General features: G+C 50.9%; 4 pseudogenes; all 4 read right to left on the minus strand.

The window, feature by feature from the left end:
• Window positions 1-827: 827 nt before the first annotated feature.
• LOC143947740 (5S ribosomal RNA) lies at window positions 828-946 on the minus strand (annotated as a pseudogene).
• A 2,504-nt stretch (window positions 947-3,450) lies between these two features.
• Window positions 3,451-3,569, minus strand: LOC143948309 (5S ribosomal RNA; annotated as a pseudogene).
• Window positions 3,570-19,576: 16,007 nt separating this feature from the next.
• Window positions 19,577-19,695, minus strand: LOC143948612 (5S ribosomal RNA; annotated as a pseudogene).
• Window positions 19,696-23,134: 3,439 nt separating this feature from the next.
• LOC143948613 (5S ribosomal RNA) lies at window positions 23,135-23,253 on the minus strand (annotated as a pseudogene).
• Between the last annotated feature and the right edge of the window lie 962 nt (window positions 23,254-24,215).

Raw genomic sequence — 24,215 nt, forward strand, 5'->3', positions numbered from 1 at the left:
TACCCCTGGTCGAACCGCCTGTTTTTGCTATACCGCCCTATACCATGTTACTGTATGCTGTATCTCCGCAATGGGCCCTCCAAATTTTGGGAGCCTTGCTGTTTTTGCTGTATGCCTGCACTGATATCTCTGTTTTACGACCACGAAAAATAAAATTGTTATTTGAGAAAAAAGAAGCCTACAGCACCTAGTATTCCCAGGCAGTCTCCCATCCAGGTATTAACAAGGCGCGACCCTTTCTAGCCTCTGAGATCAGCGGAGATTGGGCGCTTTCAGGGTTATGTGCCCATAGGCAATCTCTTTGGGCACTCTCATCTCTCTTGAAAAATGCCAAGATAGTCACCCTGGGAAACAAGCGAAAAAAAACAGGTCAACGCCAACAACATAAAAAGAAGAATACGGCACCTGGTATTCCAAGGCCGTCTCCCATTCAAGTACTAACTAGGCCCAACCCTTCTTAGCCTCTGAGATCAGAAGAGATAGGGCGCTTTCAGGGTGATGCGGCTGTAAGCGATCTCTTTAGGCACTCTCAACCCTCTTGACAAATGCCAAAATGATCACTTTGGGAAACAAGCGAAAAAAACAGGTCAACACCAACAACTTAAATAGAAGCCTGCGGCATCTGGAAAACCCAGGCGGTCTCCCATCCAGGTACAAACCAGGCCCAACCCTGCTTAGCCTCTGAGACCAAATGAGATTGGGCGCTTTCAGGGTGTTGTGCCCATAGGCAATTTCTTTGTGCACTCTCAACCCTCTTGACACATGCCAAGATGGTCACCTTGGGAAACAAGGGAAAAAAACAGGTCAACACCGACAACATAATGAGAAGCCTACGGCACCTGGTATTCCCAGGCTGTCTCCCATCCAGGTACTAACCAGGCCCATCGCTGCTTAGCCTCCGAGATCAGATGAGATTAGGCTCTTTCAGGGTGATTTGGCCGTAGGCACTCTCTTTGGGCACTCTGAAGACTCTTGACAAAGGCCAAGATGGTCACCTTGGGAAACAAGCTAAAAAAAACAGGTCAAAGCCAACAACATAAAAAGAAGCCTATGGCATCCAGTATTCCCAGGCGATCTCCCAATCAAGACACTAACCAGACCAGGTCCTTCTATGGCACCTGGTCTTCCCAGGCAGTCTCCCATCCAGGTACTAACCAGGCCTGACGCTGCTTAGCCTCTGAAATCAGACGAGATCGGGTGCTTTCAGGTTGATGTGGCCGTAAGCATTCTCTTCAAGACACGCCCAACCCTCTTGACAAACGCCAAGATGGTCGCCTTGAGAAACAAGCGAAGAAAAACAGGTCAAAGCCAACAACATAAAAAGAAGCCTATGGGCTTACAGCGGACCTTAAAAGATGGGACCCACTAGCTCTGTCATGGTTCGGACGCTGTAATGTGTTGAAGATGAACGCGATGCCACGACTTCTGTATCTACTACAAGCCTTACCTATCAAAATACCCCAGACTCTCTTTCATGCGGTTCGCTCAATCTTTATCAAGTTCCTCTGGCGCGGCAAACATACGCGTATTGGTAGGGCAATGCTATTGCGACCGAAATTACGGGGAGGTATTGGCTTCCCGGACCCTGCTCTATATTATACAGCGACGCACATGACACGGGTGGTTGACTGGTGCCGGCATGGGGAACTGAAGCTATGGGTCAAGCTAGAGCAGGAGATGGCGCGGGTTCCACTGGCTGGTCTGCCTTGGGCGGGGAGGCCATTGGAGCCCTGTGTGACTACTCACCCGTTAATTGGCCCCTCGCTCATCGAGATGGATAGTTTTTTTCACCTTTCCCACCTGACTAACTTCCCTTCTCCTATGACCCCAATTATTGGACATCCTAGATTCCCTCCGGGCCTGTCTGACCAGGCCTTTACCAGGCAAGCCCCGAAAGGGCTTCTGAGAGCAGCCCTATTTCTTGGACCCACGGGCTGGATTCCCACGGGGACCATACTATTAGAGCAAGTACCTGTTGCATTGGATAGCTGGAGAGCTAGACAGCTCATCCATTTCCTCGGATCACTACCTAACCATTCGTTCTTCTCTAGACAATTCCACCCCTTCGAGGAACTTTGCCTGGATGATGGCCCAATTCGTGGTTCCCTCTCTAGGTCCTACCAAATCCTGACAGACGCACAATCCTCCACGGATCCGCCCTTCCTAGCTAAATGGAAAAGGGACTTACAAACTACATTCTCCAAACCATAGAAGGACAGAATACTCTTTTTCGCCCATAAGTCGTCACTCTGCAGTAAATATCAGGAGATCTCATATAAGCTGATCACATGCTGGTATCGTACACCGGTGGTGTTGGCCAAAATATTCCCCAGTCAATCTGACCGCTGCTGGCGCTGTGAGCAACAGGCTGGCACCATTCTCCACATTTTCTGGGAATGCCCTAAATTACAAACATTCTGGCAGCCTGTCCTAAGACTCATCCACAAGTTCACAGACATTTCCTTAGCCAATGATCCCGCAGCAGTTCTTCTCAATCTAACTCCTATGTCAAGAAAGCGTTATCATAAGTCCTTACTTAAACATCTCCTCAATGCAGCTAGGGCCTGCCTCCCAAGTCAGTGGAAACAGCAATCTGCTCCAACGGTGACCCAAGAGTTCACAAGGGTAAATGATATTGAACAGTCAGGAAGACCTGACTGCCACAATGAGGGATAAAACAGAGGAGCATGGGAACAGATGGTTCTACTGGACCCAGTTTCACTTTTTGGAAGAATACCTCCGCGAGACATAGTAAGCTCATGGTGATCGTTGGAGATCGCTGTTCCAAACGTTGGACAGCTGATGAGCTGGTGAGCCGAGGGCGTCTCTTGCTCCCTGGGAGGGGACCCCACCCTATCCTCTCTACCCACGATACCCCCTTACCCCTTCTTTTCCTTTTCTGCCATTTCCTTCCCCAATCTTCTCTTTCCCCTTCTCCTTCCTTTCAGTTCTACTATTTCCCTTCTTAACTCAAAAAAGGGAAAAGAAAATGGTATGTTCCGACCCCATTTGACTACTAAACAATACTCTTCCCCTATCTATGGATAAACTCTTCGAGGGTAGCAGGGCTAGTATCAATAATATTTTAAGTGGTAGAGGATCCCCGCGTTCAGGGTTATGTGCCCATAGGCAATCTCTTTGGGCATTCTCAACCCTCTTGACAAATGCCAAGATAGTCACCTTGAGATACAAGCGGAAAAAAAAAGGTCAATGTCAACAACATAAAAAGAAGAATACGGCACCTGGTATTCCAACGCCATCTCCCATCCAGGTACTAACTAGGCCCAACCCTTCTTAGCCTCTGAGAAGAGAAGAGAAAGGGCTCTTTCGGGGAGATGCTGCTGTAAGCGATCTCTTTGGGCACTCTCAACCCTCTTGACAAATGCCAGGATGGTCTCCTTGGGAAACAAGCGAAAAAAAAAATGAATCAACGCCAACAACATAAAAAGAAGCCTACAATAACTGGTATTCCCAAGTGGTCTCCCATCCAGGTACTAACCAGGCCCGACTCTTCTTAGTCTCCAAGATCAGACGAGATTGGGTGCTTTCAGAGTGATGTGCCCATAGGCAATCTCTTCAGGCACTCTCAACCCTCTTGACAAACACCAAGATGGTCACTTTGGGAAACAAGCGAAAAAAAAACAGGTCAACGCCAACAACATAAAAAGAAGTCTACGACACCTGGTATTCCCAGGCGGTCTCCCATCCAGGTACTAACAAGGCCCGAATCTTCTTAGCCTCCAACATCAAACGAGATCGGTTGCTTTCAGGGTGATGTGCCGGTAGGCAATCTCTTCAGGCACTTTCAACCCTAGAAGCTAGAGACAATACGGCCCGAGTCCTCAATTTAATCCATGCGGCGCATGTACAGGGAAGGCCCTTGCTTATGTTGTCAACGGACATGGAGAAGGCCTTTGACAGGGTGGCCTGGCACTTTTTTTTTTAACAGAAAATTTTTATTAGACAAATCAGCATTACATTGCAAAGAATAGTAAATCCGATATTACACAGTTGTATAAAGGAAAAAACCACCTTCATCCAGTAATCATTCTTAAATTAATAATCCAGCAGTACAGATAACAGGAGTAACCATTACTCTATCATAAATGCAGGACATCCCCAGCGGAACTTCACAGCCATCAGGCAGGTACCTGACATTTGCGCGAGCCCACGGAAGGGGGGGGGGGGGCAGGGAGGAAATGGTCGGGAGAGAGAGAACAGGGCGGTCAACCGGGGGGGGGGGGATCCACCACCGTCTCAGCTCAACTCAAAGTTAGGGGGAGGGGGAACCAAGATCAGCGGACGCGTCTATCCAGGAGGACCAAATTTTATCAAATTTCCCTGGGCATTGTCTACTTTCATAGGTCAACTTATACAGGGGGAGCACCAGGTTCGCTGATCTCCTCCACGAGGCAGGGGTAGGGGGGTCTTCGAGTTTCCATCTCAATAGAATCTCACGTCTGGCATAATACAATGCGAAGGTAAGGCACAGTTTGCAGTACCTGTCCCCCTCAACGTCTGCCAAATGGCTCAATAGTAGGGTTTCAGGGTCGACCTGAAGGTTCGACCCAGTCACAGCATTTAGCGTAGAAACCACTTCCTCCCAGTAGGGCTGGATTTTGGGACATGACCAGACCATGTGCCAGAAAGTGCCCACCTCCTGTTTACACCTTTGACAATTAGGGTCCCTTTGGGGGTAAATACGCGCCAGCCTCTGCGGGGTGAAGTAGGCCCTATGCAGGAATTTAAATTGTATAAACCTGTCTTTCGTGGCTATCATTGTTGGAATTTAAGAAGTCAGGCACTCCTCCCATTCCTCCTCCCCTAGGGACGGAATGTCCGAACTCCACTTCTCCCGGGATTTGGTCAAACTAGTGTCATGTTCCACCGTGAGGTAAAGATATAAGGTCGACAGGGTTCTCCCCATCACCCTGGAAGTCAGTAGATGTTCAATGGAGTCCGATTCCAGAGTCAGAGGGGCAGGAAACTGAGCCCCAAAGGCGTGCTTCAGTTGCCAATATCTGAACTGGAAATAAAGTGGAAGCTCATATGTACGTCTCAGTTCTTGGAAAGTCATTAGCCTACCCTGATAAACTATGTGCTTTAAAGTGACGATTCCTCTTTTCGCCCACAGAGAAGGGTCTGGGATACTATTCAGGTGAGGGAGCATGGGGTTGCCCCATAGGGGCATATGTGGGGAGATGTGGTTGGGCTTTCCATAGCTCCTCCTTGTCTCCCGCCAGACCCTCACCGTGGTACGCATCAAGCCCGTCATGGAGGAGCTCGCCCTAAGCCCCCGAAATGGTAGGTTACTCAGAGCTGCATAGGAGCAAAGGATGGCTGCCCCCAGGGTAACCGCCGGGTTTTGTGTGGGCTGGGAGAACCACCACCGAATTGTGACCAAAACGGCCGCCCAGTAGTAGATTTGAAAGTTTGGGAGCGCCAGGCTCCCCCCCCCCCCCGATAGTGGGAGATATAGTATCTGCTTAGCTACCCTAGGGGTCTCCCAGCCCAGACAAAGGATATCAACAGACTCTCCAGTCTCTGGAAAAAAGTCCTGGGAATGTGGATGGGGGTATTACGAAAGAAGTACAGGTACTTGGGGAGATAGATAATTTTTAACAAATTGACTCTGCCCACTGGGGATAAAGGGAGAGATCGCCATGCCGCGCACCTAGCCCCTAATTGTGTCATGAGTGGCTGTATATTGTCCTCCAGATAGTTCTGAACTCTACCACTGACCTTAATCCCTAGGTATATAAAACTTTCCACTCATTTAAGCTGTGGATGAGGCACGCGAGGGGTCGATGAGTGGAGTGGGAAAAGAACCGATTTGTCCCAATTGATGCGGATACCTGAGTACCGACCGAATCGATTAATCAGTTCCAGTGCAGTGCCCAAAGAAGACAACGCGTCCGCTAAATAAAGCAGAGCGTCATCTGCATACAAGGACAGCTTTTCCTCGATGGGCCATACTTGTATCCCCTTTATCCCAGTATCCGCTCTCAGCAAAATAGCCAAGGGCTCCATCGCGAGGACAAATAAGGCTGGTCAGAGGGGGCACCCCTGTCTCGTACCCCGTGCCAGCTGAAACTGCCCGGAGAGACAGCCATTGGTACGGATTCTAGCAGAGGGGCTGTGGTACAGCATGCGGATCCAATTCGTAAATCCTGGGCCAAATCCGAATCGCGAGAGCACCTCCCATAGGTAACCCCACTCGACAGAGTCGAAAGCCTTCTCCGCGTCGAGCGAGGCCACTACACCCGTCTCCCCCCGGCCGCTCTATCTATGTGCGTGAGTAGGCGTCTGATATTAATGTCTGTGCTTCTGCCTGGCATAAAACCTGTTTGGTAACTATGGACAAGGGCCGTGATGACTAAGTTAGTCTGTTGGCCAGGATTTTCGCGTCCACATTTAACAGTGATATAGGGTGGTATGACGAACACAAGGTGGGGTCTTTCCCCGGCTTGGGGATCACCACTATGATCGCCTCGCTCATGGTGTCGGGAAGTTTATCAATATGCGACGACGCAGAGAATAGATGGTGGAGTCTTTCAGAGAGCTCCGTAGCGTAGTGCTTATAGAATTCCTCCGGGATTCCGTCCGGTCCCGGCGTCTTACCTGCCTGCATAGATTTAAGCGCCTGGAGAATCTCCAGAACCGTGATAGGGGCGTCCAGTCTATTTCGGTACGTTTCCATGAGGATTGGTATATCTATGTCGGCCAAGTAGGTCGTTAGTTCTTCCTTACTGTAATCCGACCTAGAGGTGTAGAGAGATGTATAAAACTCTGCAAAACAGTTATTAATCCCGTCTGGGGTGTGAAGCAACTGACCGGATTTGTCCCTGATATGTGAAATGCTCAACCCCCCTGCCTGTTCCCTGGAGAGCCAGGCCAGCATCCTCCCTGACCTCTCCCCCTGCTCAAAGATCCGCTGGGACTGAGCCAGCATTCTCTTCTGGGTGAGAGAGGTACGAAGATCAACAGCCTCCCTGGTCAGGATTTGCAGTTGCCGATAATGTTGGGGGTCCCGAGTGCGGACAAAAAGAGCCTCCGCACAGACCGCCTCTCCCTCAGCTTTTTTTAGCTCTGCTCTACGTTCCCTGCGTATTTTGCCAATGATAGTCTGATAGTGCCCCCTCGTGGTAGCCTTAAAGGCATCCCAGACTACCGTGGCCCCAGCTGAACCTGCATTCTCCTCCCAATAGCTGTTCAATTCGGTCCTAAAATTAGCATCCACAGCGGCATCTGAGATCCAGAACCTGGAAAGCCTCCATAGTCTAACCGCTGGTCCCAGGGAAAGATCCAATGTCAGAAACAGAGGTGCATGGTCCCATATCCCCCTGGGCAATATTTGTATGTCTACGACCCTTGGGAGGACTGGGCTCCCCGCAAAGACCAAGTCAATGCGGGTGAATGTTTTATGGGTGGCAGAGTGACATGTAAATGCCCGAGACCCGGGGTGTCTCCACCTCCAGACATCCGTCAGGCCATATGTGTCTGCCCAGGCAGCCAGCCCAGGTCCATGGTGTCCCCCCGGAGTCAGTCTGTCCATGTCTGGGTCAGGAACTAGATTAAAATCACCCAGGATAAGAGCATTATCAGAGGCAAACTCGGCCATCTTGCTAGTGATTTGGTTCAGCACCAGCAATGAGGCCGGCGGGGGCAAGTATAATCCCACAATGGTCCAGGTCATTGAGTAAGTTGTCGCATGAATAATGACATACCTGCCGTCCGGGTCCAAGGCCAGATCCAGGAGCCGAAAGGGGAGGGACTTCAATACTAGGACACTTACCTCCCTGGCAAAACTAGAGTGGGTGGAGTGGTAATGGTACCCCACCCAGGGTTTTTTGAGGGAAAGAAGTCTACTGCCGATGAGGTGCGTTTCCTGGAGTACGCATATGTGTGGGTTATAACTTTGAAGAAATTGGAACACCAGGGATCGCTTAACCGGGGAGTTCAATCCCCTGGTGTTCCAGGATACAATGTTAAGTGTAGACATGGATTCTGGGGGCAGTGGAAGGATCAGGATCATTGTGGAACCCTGCTCCCGGATTGGACCTCTGGACCCGGGACATACATATCTGAGGACAATGCAACACTGAAATATCAATATTTTTAGTAAAAAAGTACAACAAAACTAAACAGAGAACAAACAGATAACCCCAATAACCATACATGAAAAAAGAAAAAGGGAAACAAAAGTCCCTGGCCCCGTTAGGGGAACAGTCCCCACCCCCCACCCCACCCAACCCTTAAACTGAGGAGGGTATTCATCCCAAAGTGTATCAGCTCGCCGGCTGCAACTGGGGGTCCGTGCAGGAGACAAGTTCCAGCCCCCCAGACATCCTGGGGGGGTTTAGGTAACCAAGTGAGCGGCTCACTAGGCGTGAGGCAACCGCCTGCTCTATGAAGGAGGCTGACAGGGACATGAATCTGGGAGGATAAAGAAAAATTGCAGTTTGTCCCATCAGTGAAAATGATCCAAAAAGGGGAAGAAGGAACATATGGTATGAGCCCCCATGCCCCAGGAGGGAGCAGGAAAGGGCAAAGAGGAGCGGCATGTCACAGCCTTCTCCCGACCGTATCTCAGGTCAGGGGTATCAACTTGAACTCCCGCTACCGGGGAGGTTGCTGCCAGCATTAGAGGTGAGCCCACCATCGGTGCAAACAGGGCACAACAGGTGCAACAAAGGCCGTGGGCATCCCAACAGTAGAATGGGTTGTAAACAATTTAGAAGAGGTAGTTAGTCGATCAGCGGGCCGGCGCCAGCGAATCAATCTAGGCGGATGCCTCTCAGGGGGTGTTAAAGAAGCGGGTCGTCTCTCCATCCTGGACTCGTAGACGGGCCGGAAAAAGAACACTATAGCGGATGTTACGTGCTCTCAAAGCCGCTTTCACGTAATCAAAGGATTTCCTCGGGGCGTGGTCTCGGCATGCAGCGGTGAGGACGCACTGTCCCTGAGCTCCGGCGCTGACCCCGGTATTTTAGCACTTATTCGCCGCATGAACTACTCCACACGCCCGGGAACGATGGGTAGGAGAACCGGCAAGTCCCTGCCAAAGAAGGGAGCGCCCGAGGGATCGATCAAACGGTTCCTGGCGGAGCCTGATGAGGTGGGGGACATGGATGGCCTAGGCCGCTCTCCGCTTACTACGAGCGCGGCCGCAGGCCCCGCCTCAGGCCTGAACGCAGATCGCAATCCCCAGCCTCGTCGGCGGGTTCTGACGGGGAAGAGAGTGAGACAAGACGATCGGAAGTGGCAGCGCTGGTGAGCGGACTTCCTACTAAGTCTGAACTGGCATCGATGCTCTTGGGGCTAGAGAAATCCATCAAGAGAGAAGTGTCCGCTGTCCGTTCGGATCTCGCGCAAGTTTTGGACCACGTAGATGAGACCGAGCAGAGGCTGGACAGGCATGCTACCGCCATTAGGTCTCTGCAAGCAACTACCCGCTCTCTCGCTATCGCTCATCGGTCTGCCCTCTATAAGATCGAGGACCAGGAGAACCGTAACAGACGGAACAACATCCGGATCCGGGGGCTCCCAGAGGCGACCGGGGACGAGGACCTCCTCCCAACGGTAAGAGGCATCTTTAACGGCCTATTGGGGAATGCGGCTGACCATTCTTTGAAAATTGACCGAGTTCACAGGGCCCTCCGCCCTCGTAACCTGGCGGCGGAGACTCCGCGTGATGTGATCTGCAGAGTGCACTATTTTGAAGAGAAGGAACGCATCATGAAAAAACTCAAGGGGACCCCAGTCCTGGACTTTGATGGGGCGTCACTCTCTTTTTTTCCTGATTTGGCCAGGGAGACTCTGGAGAGACGCAGGGCCCTGCATCCCCTAACTGAGAAACTGCGCTTGTCCTCCATCAACTACCGGTGGAGTTTCCCTGCCGCCCTGATCGCACACAGAGATGGGAAGACGGCGGTTCTGCGGTTCCCAGAAGATCTGGAAAAATTCTGCATGGATGTGAGCATATCCCCGCCGGATTTACCGGGTTGGCAGGAAGGCATCCCACCCCTACTGAATAATCCTGAGGAGCCATGGCAGAGAGTGTCCCGCAAGCAACGCGTCTTCCCTGGTCCCGCAAGTATAACAAGTTGTTTATGTTACCTTTCATTTTTATTTCTGTTTTGGTGTTTAACGCCATACTCTCTCAGCTGCCTACGGGGTGTCTAATTTAATGGGAAGGAAGTGTTGGAGTGCCTACGGGTGGTCCTGCACCGGGGACACTTGGGACATGCCTCTGACTGTCTCTACTTCATGACACTTGGATCCCCTATTGTGAACGTTGGTGGCTGGTGTTCTCGGTTCTTGTGTTTCCCTAAGTGTACATGAACTCTGTGCTATTTCTTTCATTTATGTGTTATTATATACTTTGTAATTTGGGGTTGGAGCCGGAGCTGCGGCCTGCGACTTCTGTTTTAGACGGTTGCGGGTTGCTGCTGCCTGGCCACATGTGTTTTCCCTCCAGGGGGGGGCGTTGGGCGGGTCTTGGCCCCCGGGCTCCGGCCGCTTCGATTTCTGGGGCTCCGGGGGGAGGGGCCCGGTCAATTGCTCCTTTACTGCACTGCGATCTGCTGTGTGCGCATGCCGTGGTTGACCCAATTGGGTCTGGGTTGTGTGTGCTGCAGGGGTTGCAGGTCATAACCTGTAATACTTACCTTCTCACTACTCTCCTTCTCTTTCCTCTCCTTTTCACACTTTTTGTTTCATCCCCCTGCCCTTTACTTCCCCTGCCTCTGGTCCTGTTTCCTGGTAACGGGCTGTATTTGGAGTTCTCTGACGGATCCCCATGGCCGCGGTGGAATTTTTATCGTTAAACGTGAGGGGCCTCCATGCCCCTGGTAAACGTCATAGCCTATCCCGGGAACTGGGTCGCCTGCGGGGGGAAATTGTCTTTTTGCAGGAGACCCATCTTACCCACACCACTTCAGTGAAATTATTCTCCCCGCAATACCCAATCTGGTATTATAGTCTCTCTGATGTGCATAAGGCAAAGGGTGTGGCCATTGGGTTCCGTGTAGGTACCCCTTTTAACATGGTAGAGATGTTGAGTGACCCTCACGGACGCTTTCTGTTCCTCAGGGGCAGCCTGGGCGGGATGCCATGTACGTTGGCGACCCTCTATGCTCCTAATCAAGATCAGGCCACTTTTATTGCCACTACGCTTGGGAAATTGAGGGACTTTGCTAGTGGATGTGTTATCCTGGCTGGAGACTTTAATGTCCCCTTGGAACCAGTGTTTGATACGTCCGTGGGCAGGTCTTCAGTTCCTCGTAAGCGTCTTGCATACATTCGTAAACGCTTGTGTGACGCCCAGTTAATGGACGCATGGAGGATAATGCATCCGCGAGCAAGAGACTATACGTATTACTCGAGCGCCCACCAATCCTATTCCAGGATTGATTTTTTTTCTTGATCACCACCACCTTTCCCTATTGACAAATTCAGTAATTGCTTCATCAACCATATCTGATCATGCCCCCATTTTGCTTACCATTAATATCTCTTCGTTGCCCCGAAAACCAGCCAATTGGAAATTAAATGAGAACCTTATTAGTGAGGAGGCAGACAAAATACACATGCAAGAGGAACTAAATCAGTATTTCAAAGATAATACCCACCCAGACATTTCCCCAGGAGTACTGTGGGAAGCCCATAAGGCCCATATGCAAGGTAAATTCATGGAGTTGGGCTCCAGAAGGAAAAAGGAATTTGCGCAGCAACAATCTAAACTATTGTTAGAAATTAGCGCCCTTGAGTCACAACACAAGGCCAGTCTCGCTCAAGCCACACTATATAACCTAACAATGAAGAGGGGGGAGTTGAAGGCCATGTACCATGAGCAATGGAAACGGGAAGCCCGTAGGGTGTCACAAAAATTCCATGAATGGGGTAATAAACCGGGGAGGCTTTTGGCTCGTTCCCTACAACAGGCAAAAACCGGGGCTTTCATTGATAAAATTAAGACAGCTTCTGACGCTCTCACGCATGAGACCACAACTATAGCCAAGGAATTTCATGCTTTTTACCAACGCCTATACCATGTCCCTCACGCTGTGCCAGACTTGGTGGTTAGGAGAACTCTGATCCAAGAATATCTACAGCAGGCCAACTTGCCCAAACTGAACTCTGACACCCTCGCCTCATTGGACGGAGAGTTTTCTGTCCAGGAGTTCAAAGTAGCACTGAAGGCTATGGCGAGTGGCAAGGCCCCTGGACCGGATGGCTTTACGGCCTTTTACTATAAGGCCTTTGCGGAGACCCTGCTGCCGCGCCTCACCTCTTATGCTAACATGATCTCACAGGGGGAGACACTCCGTCCGGAGACGCTGCATGCACATATCTCGGTGATTCCTAAGTCAGGGAAGGACCCTAGTTTATGCAGGAGTTATCGACCTATATCGCTCTTGAATCTAGACGCTAAACTGTATGCCAAAGTAATAGCAAACAGGCTTCTACCCCTACTTCCACGTTGGGTTTCCAGTGATCAGACTGGGTTTATCCCGGGTAGGGAGGCACGCGACAATGCTCTCCGCACCCTGTCCCTGATGGCTTGTTCTAGGGGGTCCACCCAGCCCACCCTGTTACTTTCTACAGACGCGGAAAAGGCTCTTGACAGGGTGGACTGGGAGTATCTCATGGCGACCCTGTCTCACTTGGGAATCAGTCAAACTTTTCTATCTCACATTTCAGCACTATACCATTCCCCCTACAGCTCAAATTCGTGTTAATGGTACCCTAAGTGAATCATTTACACTCTATAATGGTACACGTCAGGGCTGCCCCCTCTCGCCGATTTTATTCGCTCTATCCCTGGAACCCTTCCTTTCTACAATTAGACGCAATCCAAACATCCATGGGATCACTGTTGGTGATCGAGAACACAAATACGCTGCTTATGCCGATGATATTCTGTTCTACATACAACAACCCCTGATTTCCCTTCCCAATCTGATGTCTGCCTTCTCACAATTCGGTCTCATATCTAATTTTAAAATTAACATGTCCAAATCGGAGATTCTTAACGTCTCTATCCCTGGGGAAACTGTGGTTCGTCTTAGAGACTCCTTCCCTTTTAGCTGGCAAACACACAAAATGAAATATTTAGGCATCTACCTCACACCTAAACCCCAGACTCTATTTCGTGTTAACTATATACCCCTTCTTAATGCAATTCGAATGGACTTACAAAGATGGTCCCAAGTCGCACATTCGTGGTTAGGGAAAATTTGTGTGATTAAGATGAATATCCTACCCCGGATTCTGTTTTTATTCCAGATGATTCCAGTGGGTATTCCAGCTAGTTTTTTCACGCTCATAGCTTCACTGATCTGCAGATATGTTTGGAACAGAAAGCGTCCGAGACTGTCCCAAGCCCTTCTAACCAGACCTAAACGGCTGGGGGGCCTGGCTTTACCTAACGTGAAACTTTACTTTTTAGCCGTTGTTTTCAACAGGATATCAGACTGGAAATATCACAAACATTCTAAACTATGGGTTGCCCTTGAATTGGCGCTCAGTGGCACGGACCTCTACACCCAAGTGTGGATTCCCAGGAAACATAGGTCGTTAGCACCTAGCTCCTCTCCTCTCACCTATTCTACTCTACGGATCTGGGACTCGATATGTAAACAGCACAAGTGGTGCCTCTGACGGGTCATAATTACTTCCCACCAGGAAACATTGACCCCAGAATTCATTCCTGGAATCTGGGTAATACACCCCTGCTACACCACGTCGCCAACTAGGATGGCATTGTGCCTTTATCTCAACTAATTCCTCCCTCACGGGCAATGCCCATGGATCACTGGACCTACCGTCAACTGGCTGCCTTTGTACACTCCCTGCCGAAACCATTGCGCTCACTGGCTGATTTAACACCGATTGAATCGGCCTTCGCGGAGGACCAGCCGGTGGAGAGGCCTTTATCCTTTTTTTACCACGCTTTACAGCTTTTGTTGATTAAGGGCTTCCCCTCCTTTTTGTCTAATTGGGAGAAAGACCTGCGCAGCGAGGTTTCGGAGGCACAAAAATCTACTATATTATCGATGGCTCATCTAACATCTACGGCCTCCCACACGGCAGAAGTGAACTATAAATTGTTAACGAGATGGCATTATACCCCAGCTGTCCTACATAAGTTGTTCCCTCAGACATCATCTCTTTGTTGGAGAGGCTGTTGGAAACGTGCCACACATGCCCATATCTGGTGGTTCTGCGGCCATCCTATACAAAATCTTTGACTCCACATTTGCTTAATGCTGCAAAGGCACTTATTCCACGTAGGTGGAAGCAACCCACGGCTCCCTCTTTACGTCAGTGGCTGATAGAGGTAGATCGCATGTATTATTTTGAGGATCTTACCTACTCCCTACAGAATAAATCGGACCTGCGGAAAAAGATTTGGTCCTGCTGGTTAGCCTTCAAGTGTACAAAGGGGTATACGGACATTATTTCACAAGATGGATAAGTTATTGTACTATCAGGTGTCCCGTCTCTTTGGCGGGGATAGGGCCGAGGCAGACCCTTCCTCTCTCTTCCACTTCCTCCCCTACCCTTTCTGGTTCTTGACCTTCTTCTCTCTATCTTTCCTTTACCACTCTTTTTCTCCCCTCGCTTCCTTTCTATTAGCTTGGTACGATGTTATTTGATTGGCGCACCAAGGGACTTTGCAGTCATGCAGCCGCAGTCCCAATTATTGGTTGGTCACTGCTCTTTTTGTTAAGCTGGTGGGCTTAGAACATAAACGGATATTTACTTTCGAGTTGCTAACACCTCGGTGTAATATGCCTTGCACTATAACATCTGCAGCCCCTGTCTTACTTTGCATTGTATACTGTATGTGCCAAGCTTCCTGTTATTGTTTCTTTGTTTTCTTCTTTTTCAATAAACATAAATTAAACAAAAAAAATCAAAGGATTTCCTGAGCTTCTGAGTCTCCACCGAGTAGTCAGGGAAGATCATCAGTCTGGCATTCTGATACTGAAGGTCACCGACCATTCTAGAAGCGTGGAGAACTGCATGTCGGTCTCTAAAATTAAGGAGGCGGAGGATGAAGGTTCGTGGGGGGGCTCCAGGAGGCCCCGGTTTAGGTGGTACACGGTGTACCCTTTCCACTGCGTAGTGAGGCGAGAAACTAGCATCAGGGAGGAGGTCCCGCAGCATGCCCTCCACAAAGCAGGTGGGGTTGTTCCCCTCAGCCCCCTCTGGGAGGCCAACAATGCAGAGATTATTGCGCCGGTTCCTATTCTCGGCATCTTCAGCTCTGTATTCCAAGGCTTTAACTTTAGTTTGAAGGGTGCGAAGTGCAGCTCCATGTTCGGACACTGTGTCTTCAGTATTGCTCACCCTTTGCTCGGTCTCAGTAACCCTGGATCTGAGTTTGTCTATATCCTGTCTGATAAGACCCATATCCAACTGCACGGCTTCCATTTTGGCTGTTAGGGTGGTTTGACAAGTGGCAATGGCCGCCATGACCTCCGCCAGCCAGGGAGGCCGGGCCTCGGCTGGATCCATGGGGGCCGTCTAGGAAGCTCTATGGGCACTCCGTGTGGTACGGGTCTCCTCCTGGGGGACCAAGTCTGCCCGGGGGGGGGGGTCTGGCTGGGATGGAAAAGACAGACGCTTGCCCCCTTTACTAAAATTCTTGCCTGAGTTCCGGCGCCTCATTCAGATGGAGTGGCGCAGGACAAGTCCAGGTGGGTTCAGAGAGCGTCCACTGGCAGATCTCTGATGCCCCGGCTGTAGAGTCGGGGTGTCTTCGGGCCGTGAAGGGAGGGCTGTGGTGTGTGTGGGCAGAAGGGCCCGTTCCCGTGCCTTGGTCCATCGGCTGGGGTCCTCCAGGACAGCTGGGGCGTTAAAGAAGTCCCCCGCCCGGTTTCACCCTGCAGGGGCCGTCAGGGGGGCAGCCCCAGAACTAATCGATGTCCCAGAGGGCCCTGTATACCGGGGGGGCGGGGGGTCAGCAACCTCCCCAAGACAGGGCCCCTCTCCTCCCTATATGATGTGCAGGCTAGGCAGGGGACCTCACCTCAGTGCAGGGGGGGGATTGCAGGTTGGAGCCCCCGGGCAGTCCGCAGGCCATCAGGAAAGGCCTGATGGCAGCCTACTCGCCTCCAGATGTCCAGGCTCTGCCCCACCTCGTATGGTGTCCGCCACAGGCCGTGGGGGGCGTCACTCCGGGAGTGCTGCAGTTGCTCGGGCGGGGGCCGTCAGGAAAGGCCGCGGTCGCGGCCTACTCACCGCCGGAGGTCCGGATTCCGTGTCTGGGCCGCAATCATCCGTCAGGCAGGGGTCCACCCTCTGTGCGGCCACCGGTCTCGGGGGTCCTGAATCGATCCTCCGTGGACACCGCGCTCCGCCGCCCGGGCGAGGGCCGCCAGGAAAGGCCGCAGTCTAAAATACCGTCAAGGCCGCGGAGCGGCCGGGAGAGAGCGGTGCCCTCAGTCCTCTCCCGCTGGGCCACGGGGATAACAGACACCAACCCCGGGCTCCGGAGGGGCTGAATGTGGAGGAAGAAAGACAATCCTGGATCCGGGAAAGTTTATCAGAAGCGGAGCTCACTAAAAAAGCAGCCGCTCACAGTGCCATCCTGGCCACGCCCCCCGGCCTGGCACTTTATGCAGGCCACCCTGGAACATATAGGTCTTGGCCCCAACATGATGAGCTGGGTAATGTCTCTTTACTCCACGCCGTCGGCAGCGGTACGGGTGAACGAGTGGTGCTCGGACTCTTTCCCCATCACTAATGGGACGAGGCAGGAGTGCCCTCTGTCTCCCCTAATTTTTATTCTGACACTGGAACCACTTATGTGTCACGTTCGGAATGACCCGAATATTACTGGCATATCCAAACCCTCGGCACACCACAAAATTGCGGCGTACGCTGACGATCTAATTTTTTCCGTCTCCAATCCACACGTTTTGCTTCCCAATATACTCGCGTCTCTCCAGCGATACGGCAGCCTATCAAACTATAAAATCAATTGTGCCAAGTCGGCTGTATTGAATATATCGGTCCCGGATGATGAGGCCAAGAGGCCTGGTTCGGGCGCTGTAATGCATTCAAAATGACGGCCCTCCAGCGGATCTTATACTTGTTCCAGACATTACCGATCCGGTTACCCCCAATTTTTTTCAGACAACTGCAGGTGCTGCTCCGGGACTTTATTTGGGCGTGCAAGCCGGCCCAGAGCCCGTTTGCAATTGCTTGCCAGACCAAAGGACAAAGGGGGTCTGGGTCTCCCAGATCTGAGATAATACTACAGAGCGACTCTGCTAGCGAGAGTCGTTGATTGGCATTGTAATGGCCCACACAAGCAGTGGGTGGAGATGGAGATTGAGGATGGATCCATTCCCCTATTGACCTCCCCGTGGCTCCTGTCTTCCTTACCAAAAGACCTCAGAGATCACCCCGTAGTGGGAGCTACGTTGGCTGTTGTGCGGAGGTTGTTCCGCTGCACACACATTGCTCCCCTGCCATCACCAATGACTCCGGTTATAGGTAATCCAAACTTCCCACCGGGATTTACCAACAAGAAACTGCGACAGTTGACAGTGGTGGGGAAACAGCGTCTGGGAGAGGTGTGGCCCTCGGGAGGGCTCCCGACCACGCAAACTGTCGCTGAGCTTTCTGACCCTCCGCTTGACTTGTTTAGTGCTTATCAACTTCGTCACTTTCTTCTGGCCATACAAAGGGCCCCCTACACTCCTAGAGACCTGACGCCCTATGAATCCATCTGTCACAAAAGGGAACCATACCCTCTCCCTCCTGTACAACCTATTGAGTAGTCAGGAGGAGGAGTCGACCCCACCATTTATCCACAAATGGGAGAGGGACTTAGGCATCACATTTACCCCACAACAGATAGGGAAGATCCTGACCTTAGTACATAAAGCTTCCATCGCAAACCAATATCAAGAATCAGGATACAAGATAGTGTCACGCTGGTATAGAGTCCCATACCTTCTGAATAAAATGAATAGATCGATCCCGGATGTTTGGAGGTGCAATTCAGATACGGGGACCATGGGACACATTTTCTGGGCATGCCCGGCCTTGAGGAACCTTTGGGTGGAGGTGACCGGGACGATAAAAACTCTCACAAATGTAGATATCGCAGACAACCCAGCAGCGTGCCTTCTACACTTGACCGAACAGCCTGTTCGAAAATACAAAAAAACCCTAACTATGCAAATCCTGAACGCCGTCCGGGCCTGCATTCCCACACTGTGGAGGCAGCCTCAGCCCCCATCCAAGGTGCTGTGGTATTCCAAAGTCAATCATATTCTCCGGATGGAAGAATTGACCGCCACCCTTCACAACACTGAAGAGGCATTTAGTGTTACATGGAGGCCCTGGAGGTATTTTACTGGTACTCAAGACTACATTCGGGAGGTGAGCAGCGCCCCTGTCCCAGAAAACGACTGAACATCTAACGTTTACCTACGTAGGCCATGTCTGCCCTGGATGGCATTCCCCCCCCACCCTTTTTGTCTTTATTTTTCTTTTTTTTCTCCGCCGCCATCCCCCCCCCCCTCCTCTCTCTCCGTATTTGCACTCTCTTCTGCCCCCGTCCTCCCTTTTGACTATGCCTTGTCTCCTTACTAGCCTTCGGGACCCAGAAGAACCCCAGGGTTCTGGACACGACTGGCTCGCTGTGGTCCCAGTTGTTCTCCATGATTACATTTGTCCGAACGGAGCTGCACTAGTTATACTGTACTACATGTCGGAGGTGGGGTTTCTCTCTTTTCTGCATGAAACTGTAGGACTCCCCTCTGAGAACCCAGAGTTATTTGGCTGCCTATTTTTTGTTACCATGTAATTGTGACCCTTGGTCATGCTGTATGGTTGACTGTTATATTTATGTTGTTCTACTTATACTTAATAAAAGAATAAAAAAATAAAAAAAAATAAGTCAATGCCAACAACTTAAAAAAAAAGCCTATGGCATCGAGAAATCCCAGGCGGACTCCCATCCAGGTACTAACCAGGTCCCAACCCTGCTTAGCCTCTGAGATCAAATGAGATTTGGCTCTTTCAGGGTGATGCAGCCATAGTAGATTTTTTCAGGCACGCTCAACCCTCTTGACAAACGCCAAGATGGTCAACGCCAACAACATAAAAAGAAGCCTACAGCACCTAGTATTCCCAGGCGGTCTCCCATCCAGGTATTAACAAGGTGCGACCCTTTCTAGCCTCTGAGATCAGCGGAGATTGGGCGCTTTCAGGGTGATGTGCCCATAGGCAATCTCTTTGGGCACTCTCATCTCTCTTGAAAAATGCCAAGATAGTCACCCTGGGAAACAAGCGAAAAAAAACAGGTCAACGCCAACAACATAAAAAGAAGAATACGGCACCTGGTATTCCAAGGCCGTCTCCCATTCAAGTACTAACTAGGCCCAACCCTTCTTAGCCTCTGAGACCAAACGAGATTGGGCGCTTTCAGGGTGTTGTGCCCGTAGGCAACTTCTTTGTGCACTCTCAACCCTCTTGACACATGCCAAGATGGTCACCTTGGGAAACAAGGGAAAAAAAACAGGTCAACGCCGACAACATAATGAGAAGCCTACGGCACCTGGTATTCCCAGGCTGTCTCCCATCCAGGTACTAACCAGGCCCATCGCTGCTTAATCTCCGAGATCAGATGAGATTGGATCCTTTCAGGGCGATTTGGCTGTAGGCACTCTCTTTGGGCACTCTGAAGCCTCTTGACAAAGTCACCTTGGGAAACAAGCTAAAAAAAACAGGTCAACTCGGCATGCGCGGCGAGGAACGAGTCAGCAGACTTGGAGCTCCCGGGACAACGGAGAATAATTAACACTCCCCAGGACGATTCGGACCGTCTACCGGCCCGTGAATAACATCATTCTCCTGCGGAACCACTCGTGCATGCCGACGTCCAAGAAAGGCAAGCGGAAAACCGCTCAACGCTCTCTGACTGCCTATCTTCTAAGGGCCACGGACCGACAAGGAATGTCCCAAGATGACGCCCAGACCTCCATGGCCGAGGAAGCCTCACGGCCGGCGGGCTCACCCAAAGGTATGGGGGACGCTCATTTAACCAAGGCGGACCTAGAGGACAGTCTGGCTAACATGTATGACAGGCTAGCGAGGAAGTTCCAAGCGGAAATGCACAAATCCACAAGCGTGTTATCACAGGAGATGGCGGCCCTGGGAAGTAGGACAGATCTCCTTGAGGTGAAACATGACGAGCTCCACCTGGCCTATTCGGACCTCCGAAAGGACCATGAGTTGCTAGGGGATACGGTCGTTCAACTTCAAAACCACCTGGAGGACCTAGACAACCGCAACAGGCAGGAGTGCCCTCTGTCTCCCCTAATTTTTATTCTGACACTGGAACCACTTATGTGTCACGTTCGGAATGACCCGAATATTACTGGCATATCCAAACCCTCGGCACACCACAAAATTGCGGCGTACGCTGACGATCTAATTTTTTCCGTCTCCAATCCACACGTTTTGCTTCCCAATATACTCGCGTCTCTCCAGCGATACGGCAGCCTATCAAACTATAAAATCAATTGTGCCAAGTCGGCTGTATTGAATATATCGGTCCCGGATGATGAGGCCAAGAGGCCTGGTTCGGGCGCTGTAATGCATTCAAAATGACGGCCCTCCAGCGGATCTTATACTTGTTCCAGACATTACCGATCCGGTTACCCCCAATTTTTTTCAGACAACTGCAGGTGCTGCTCCGGGACTTTATTTGGGCGTGCAAGCCGGCCCAGAGCCCGTTTGCAATTGCTTGCCAGACCAAAGGACAAAGGGGGTCTGGGTCTCCCAGATCTGAGATAATACTACAGAGCGACTCTGCTAGCGAGAGTCGTTGATTGGCATTGTAATGGCCCACACAAGCAGTGGGTGGAGATGGAGATTGAGGATGGATCCATTCCCCTATTGACCTCCCCGTGGCTCCTGTCTTCCTTACCAAAAGACCTCAGAGATCACCCCGTAGTGGGAGCTACGTTGGCTGTTGTGCGGAGGTTGTTCCGCTGCACACACATTGCTCCCCTGCCATCACCAATGACTCCGGTTATAGGTAATCCAAACTTCCCACCGGGATTTACCAACAAGAAACTGCGACAGTTGACAGTGGTGGGGAAACAGCGTCTGGGAGAGGTGTGGCCCTCGGGAGGGCTCCCGACCACGCAAACTGTCGCTGAGCTTTCTGACCCTCCGCTTGACTTGTTTAGTGCTTATCAACTTCGTCACTTTCTTCTGGCCATACAAAGGGCCCCCTACACTCCTAGAGACCTGACGCCCTATGAATCCATCTGTCACAAAAGGGAACCATACCCTCTCCCTCCTGTACAACCTATTGAGTAGTCAGGAGGAGGAGTCGACCCCACCATTTATCCACAAATGGGAGAGGGACTTAGGCATCACATTTACCCCACAACAGATAGGGAAGATCCTGACCTTAGTACATAAAGCTTCCATCGCAAACCAATATCAAGAATCAGGATACAAGATAGTGTCACGCTGGTATAGAGTCCCATACCTTCTGAATAAAATGAATAGATCGATCCCGGATGTTTGGAGGTGCAATTCAGATACGGGGACCATGGGACACATTTTCTGGGCATGCCCGGCCTTGAGGAACCTTTGGGTGGAGGTGACCGGGACGATAAAAACTCTCACAAATGTAGATATCGCAGACAACCCAGCAGCGTGCCTTCTACACTTGACCGAACAGCCTGTTCGAAAATACAAAAAAACCCTAACTATGCAAATCCTGAACGCCGTCCGGGCCTGCATTCCCACACTGTGGAGGCAGCCTCAGCCCCCATCCAAGGTGCTGTGGTATTCCAAAGTCAATCATATTCTCCGGATGGAAGAATTGACCGCCACCCTTCACAACACTGAAGAGGCATTTAGTGTTACATGGAGGCCCTGGAGGTATTTTACTGGTACTCAAGACTACATTCGGGAGGTGAGCAGCGCCCCTGTCCCAGAAAACGACTGAACATCTAACGTTTACCTACGTAGGCCATGTCTGCCCTGGATGGCATTCCCCCCCCACCCTTTTTGTCTTTATTTTTCTTTTTTTTCTCCGCCGCCATCCCCCCCCCCTCCTCTCTCTCCGTATTTGCACTCTCTTCTGCCCCCGTCCTCCCTTTTGACTATGCCTTGTCTCCTTACTAGCCTTCGGGACCCAGAAGAACCCCAGGGTTCTGGACACGACTGGCTCGCTGTGGTCCCAGTTGTTCTCCATGATTACATTTGTCCGAACGGAGCTGCACTAGTTATACTGTACTACATGTCGGAGGTGGGGTTTCTCTCTTTTCTGCATGAAACTGTAGGACTCCCCTCTGAGAACCCAGAGTTATTTGGCTGCCTATTTTTTGTTACCATGTAATTGTGACCCTTGGTCATGCTGTATGGTTGACTGTTATATTTATGTTGTTCTACTTATACTTAATAAAAGAATAAAAAAATAAAAAAAAATAAGTCAATGCCAACAACTTAAAAAAAAAGCCTATGGCATCGAGAAATCCCAGGCGGACTCCCATCCAGGTACTAACCAGGTCCCAACCCTGCTTAGCCTCTGAGATCAAATGAGATTTGGCTCTTTCAGGGTGATGCAGCCATAGTAGATTTTTTCAGGCACGCTCAACCCTCTTGACAAACGCCAAGATGGTCAACGCCAACAACATAAAAAGAAGCCTACAGCACCTAGTATTCCCAGGCGGTCTCCCATCCAGGTATTAACAAGGTGCGACCCTTTCTAGCCTCTGAGATCAGCGGAGATTGGGCGCTTTCAGGGTGATGTGCCCATAGGCAATCTCTTTGGGCACTCTCATCTCTCTTGAAAAATGCCAAGATAGTCACCCTGGGAAACAAGCGAAAAAAAACAGGTCAACGCCAACAACATAAAAAGAAGAATACGGCACCTGGTATTCCAAGGCCGTCTCCCATTCAAGTACTAACTAGGCCCAACCCTTCTTAGCCTCTGAGACCAAACGAGATTGGGCGCTTTCAGGGTGTTGTGCCCGTAGGCAACTTCTTTGTGCACTCTCAACCCTCTTGACACATGCCAAGATGGTCACCTTGGGAAACAAGGGAAAAAAAACAGGTCAACGCCGACAACATAATGAGAAGCCTACGGCACCTGGTATTCCCAGGCTGTCTCCCATCCAGGTACTAACCAGGCCCATCGCTGCTTAATCTCCGAGATCAGATGAGATTGGATCCTTTCAGGGCGATTTGGCTGTAGGCACTCTCTTTGGGCACTCTGAAGCCTCTTGACAAAGTCACCTTGGGAAACAAGCTAAAAAAAACAGGTCAACTCGGCATGCGCGGCGAGGAACGAGTCAGCAGACTTGGAGCTCCCGGGACAACGGAGAATAATTAACACTCCCCAGGACGATTCGGACCGTCTACCGGCCCGTGAATAACATCATTCTCCTGCGGAACCACTCGTGCATGCCGACGTCCAAGAAAGGCAAGCGGAAAACCGCTCAACGCTCTCTGACTGCCTATCTTCTAAGGGCCACGGACCGACAAGGAATGTCCCAAGATGACGCCCAGACCTCCATGGCCGAGGAAGCCTCACGGCCGGCGGGCTCACCCAAAGGTACGGGGGACGCTCATTTAACCAAGGCGGACCTAGAGGACAGTCTGGCTAACATGTATGACAGGCTAGCGAGGAAGTTCCAAGCGGAAATGCACAAATCCACAAGCGTGTTATCACAGGAGATGGCGGCCCTGGGAAGTAGGACAGATCTCCTTGAGGTGAAACATGACGAGCTCCACCTGGCCTATTCGGACCTCCGAAAGGACCATGAGTTGCTAGGGGATACGGTCGTTCAACTTCAAAACCACCTGGAGGACCTAGACAACCGCAACAGGAGGAATAACGTTCGGGTGCGAGGGATCCCTAAATCGGTGACTGACCTCCCCGCTACGATCGTTCATCTGTTTCAACTCCTGCTTCCGAATCAACCCAAGGAAGCCTTTACATGTGATCGCTTACACCGGGCACTGAGGCCTAAACCTCCCCCTGAGAAGCCACCCAGGGATATCGTATTATGCCTCAAAGACTTTCTCATAAAAGAGGAAATCCTTCGTGCCTCACGTAACACGCTGCGCATTCAACTGGATGGGGCCTCCGTCCAGATCTACCCTGATATTTCACCGGCTACACTGGAGAAGCGAAGAAGGATGAAGGACGTTACCTC

The sequence above is a fragment of the Lithobates pipiens genome, unplaced genomic scaffold (genome assembly GCF_037356315.1).
Source record: "Lithobates pipiens isolate NorthernLeopardFrog02 unplaced genomic scaffold, aLitPip1_a1.2 Scaffold_30, whole genome shotgun sequence".
NCBI lineage: Eukaryota > Metazoa > Chordata > Amphibia > Anura > Ranidae > Lithobates > Lithobates pipiens.